Raw genomic sequence first — 4,343 nt, 5'->3', positions numbered from 1 at the left:
GACCCATGAATTAAGTTATATAGTTTTGTGGATAGATTTGCCAGCCTTCAGTTTTTCAATGTGATCTCCCCTTCAGTGAGTGTCCTTGCTTTACAGCATCGGCATTCATTCTTCACCTTTTTCCAGGCAGGGTGGTATAAGCCAGTATTGGGTTTTAAGTCCTGAACTTCCTCAGTGACCACAGACTAGGGCTGGAAATAGATACTAGTCATCATACATTTTAAATCAATAAAGTGTGGGAGGATGTCAGGTCATGAGGAACCTAGAATAACTAAATCATAAGTCCTATGTGGTAAGACTTCTAGTCTGAATTTGCTCAGCCTTTGTTTATATACCATTAAGTTCAATGTAAATGAGTCAACAATACATAGCTCCAGGCTGGAGATATGTCCCAGAAGATAAGAGCACTTGCAGTTCTTCTAGAAGACCCAGGTTTAATTCTCAGCACCCATGACTGTCTATAACTCCAGTTCCATGGGCACCTGACACCCTTTTCTGCCCTCTGTGGGCACCCAGCATGTATGTGATGCACAGACATAGACTCAACAAACACCCATACACATAAATAGTTTTTAAAAGATTTAAATGTACGTCTTTCTTGTGTACTCACTGCTTTTCAAGTGACCTAAGAGTCATCCTTGTCTAGAATTTCTCATGCTATCTTTAGCAATCTTTGTAGCACGAATTCTTTTTTTTTCTCTTATTATTATTATTATTATTATTATTATTATTATTAATTCAAGTTAGGGAACAGGCTTGTTTCATATGTAATTCCCCTCTCCCTCTCCCTCCCCTCACCCCCATTCCTTCTCCCCCACCTCCAACCTACCCCCCACCCCATCCACCCACCACTCCCCAGGCAGGGTAGGGCCCCCAACCGGGGCTCCACCAAGTCCACCAAATCTTCCTGTGCTGGGCCTAGGTCCCTCCCCATGTGTTCAGAGACAGAGTGCATCCCTTCAAGTGGGATGGGCTCTCGAAGTCCCCCACACACACCAGGGCAAAACGCCAGTCCACCTCCGGAGGCTCCCAGGAGTGCAGGGGCCTCCCCATTGGCATCCATGATCAGGGGGCTGGATTAGTCCCGTACTGGCCTCCCAAAGAGCGTCTGGGGTCGATATGCTTTCCCTTTTTCAGGCCAACTGTTTCTGTGGGTTTCTCCAACCTGGTACAGACCCCTTCGTTCTTCATTCCTCCCTCTCTTCAACTAGGTTCCAGATTTCAGCTCAGTGTATTTCTGTGTCTCTGCTTCCATTAGCCACTGGATGAGGACTCTCCATAGCATAGAGAGTAGTCATCAATCTCATTCTAGGGGAAGGGCTTCTAGGCCATCCTCTCCTCCACTGCCCAGACTGTCAGATCGTGTAGCACGAATTCTAATTGGTATTAAAAATAAAAACCCAGAGACAGATATCGGGGTTAAGGCAGAAGATCACAGAAGCAAAGCAGCCAGCCACTAGAGAGTTTTCACCTCTGCCAATGCTCAGACTGAAAAAGTGATCCTGTTCTCAGATTGCATCTCCAGACTGTATGTGTCTCCACCAAACCTCAGACTGCACTCAACTCCTATATCCTCCAGCTTTCTATTCCTCCCCAGTGCTGGGATTAAAGGTATGTGCCATCACTGCCTAGCCTCTATGGCTAGCTGGCCTGACTAGTTTTGCAATCTGATCTTCAGGCAAGCTTCATTTGTTAGATCATAAACAAAATATCACCGCAAATCTTAACACCAGCCTTGACCTTTTTGAACTTATTGAGGATGACCACCTACCTGGCCATCCTCAAAAGGGAATTACCAACCACCCAGTTGTGTTTGTGGTTATCCAGTCCCTGCCCAACCAGCCCTCTTCCAGCAGAATGACCACAACAAGAAGCTAACCCACGGCTTCTGTGAGCCTGGCTTTTATTTAGATCCTCTGCCTTTCATCATACTGGTCTGTAGCAGCCACCTGCTTCTATTATCCAGGTTAGTGTGGGGCCCCTCTGATCTTCTGGAGACTGCTTACCTCACGACACACCTGTAACAATAAGTCTTTACTCCAGAGCCACCGGAGCCCTGCTGCCACATGGGTGCTTTCTGCCCGGCCACGAAAGTTCCGTCTGCCACCATGTTATGGTCCCAAGTAACACACAAAGACTTATATTAGGTACAAATGCTGCTTGGTCAGTGACTAGGATTTCTCACCTGCTAGCTCAGTCTTAATTATCATAAATCTATATATTTTATAACACTTATCTTATCGGATGCCAGCGGAAGCGTCCTGTCTTCCTGGCCTCACATGGTGACTCTGCACTTTCTCCTACCTTTCCCAGAATCCTCCTTGACTCCTAGTCCCACCTATCTTGTTTTCCTATTGGGCAACAGTACTTTATTTATCAACCAATGAGACAATCATACACACAGAAGGACCGCCCCCATCACACATCACCTAATTTGTCACTGTGGTCCGCTGATATCAGTTCAGCCTTCAAAATACAGAGCATTTAGTAACACATTTTTCCCCCCTGTAGCCACTTCCCCCATCAGTTTTCTTTTTAGGTAACCCTTATATTTCCAGTGTTCTCTGAAGCTGCAAAGAGGCCTCTGGGTTATGTCATGAAATACTTTGCTTGCATCACTGAGAGTAGTTTTAAGAACTTTCCATGTGGGTTTTGATGGATACCAACCAGTGATGTAGACTATATGTGCCAGGAAGCTGAAGTCCGGGACGTCTCTTTGAACATCATTGTAACCTTGGTGCTGAGCACAGCACTGGCACTCGGAACGCATGGTAGTGTTGAATGAGTTGCTCTAAAGCACATATAAAGGGTGGACACATTTTTCACTGCAGAGCATCATTTGATGAGAACATGCCTAACCCAGCCTATAAAGACTGGAAACTGTAAGGCAGCATCTTCAGCTAGTAAAATATTTTCATATCCTCCATAAATCCAGACAAGCTCCTTAACTCTAGATATTTTAAGGATTTACCAGAATTATATCATTTCGGAATGGTCTCTGTCAGCCCACGTCTAATAGAGCACAAGGATGTTGCCAAGGCAAATTCCTAAGAGGAACACAGTGCTACAAAAGCAGTTCATGGAGTCCTGAGAGTCTTGGTCGGCACTCACATCCTGTTACAGTGTTAACAGGACTGGCAGCTAGCCTTGGTGGTGGGAGACGGAGAAAAGCAGCAATGGTGAAGTCAAGATTCCTCAAGCAGATATGCTATGAGATGAGTCCTAGTCTAGGACATTGTGTTCAGTGATGAGAGCCAGGAGTGTGTCTCCTTTTTCCTTAATGAATATCATTTTACTGCGAAGTGTTGAAACAAACACATTCCAGCCTAGAGTTGTTAGGCCTGACCTTTGTTCAGTGCGTAATGTTCTGGATGTGGACAGAGGTGTTACACTCTTCAACTAAATCCTTACATATACAGGGTGATAGTGAGCAGTGAACATTTGAGAAGAGAATTTTATTGTTCCAGGGATATGGTAATCACTCCACATTGGATGTCCTTCTTTAGCCATGGGTCTAATCAAGTATGACTTTTCAAAGGTTTTCTACAAAGAATTCAGATTTAGAGCTGAGTGGTGGTAGATGCCTGAAATCCCAGGACCTGGGAGGCAGAGGCAGAAGGATGGCCTCAAGTTAGAGGCCAGCCTGGTCTACACAGTGAGTTCCTCAGTAGCCTGAACTACAGAATAAGATCCTGTCTTAACCTCCCCATATCCCCAAGAAAATCAGATTTGAGTGTGTTGAACTTGAGCTTTCAGCATGGCTAAGAACTTTCCTATGCCTATACCTGAGTCCAATCTTTAACTCCCTTAGCTTCAGACATGAGGAAGGCACATAGGAATTAGAAATGAATGTTCTCTGTATTTTCCATAGGAAATGATTTCAAAATTAAGAGGCCAGATAGCTACATTGTTTCTTAACACTGCCCCCAATAAACCAAAGGGCCCTGCATGTTTTTCTCAACCTTTTTTACAGTAGAAAGTGAGGTTCTGAGCAAGTCCTAAGATACTGTTTCTTGACATGACACATTTGTCCTGTTTCATATGAGCATATATATGTACACATGTACAATCGAAAAATATAGTTGTTGTAGAATATTAATTTAAGGTGTGTTTCTTTTGTTTATGCTTTGGAACATTTATTTAATGATGCAAAGATGTGTTTGATTAAATAAAATTCATCTGCAGTCAGGAGGCTGGGTCAGCAAGTAGCTGACAGGAAGTTGTGGGAGGAGCCAGGTAGAGAAGGGTTTATAAGGAGGGGTGAGCCTGAGCACAGGACTTCCTGCAAGATTTGAGGAGGTAAGCTAGGTGAGCTGCTTGGTATTCAGCCTCTCTGCTCTCTG

This window comes from Cricetulus griseus (assembly GCF_003668045.3).
Source record: "Cricetulus griseus strain 17A/GY chromosome 1 unlocalized genomic scaffold, alternate assembly CriGri-PICRH-1.0 chr1_0, whole genome shotgun sequence".
Classification (NCBI taxonomy): Eukaryota; Metazoa; Chordata; class Mammalia; order Rodentia; family Cricetidae; genus Cricetulus; species Cricetulus griseus.
Note: the sequence above shows the minus strand (reverse complement) of the source record.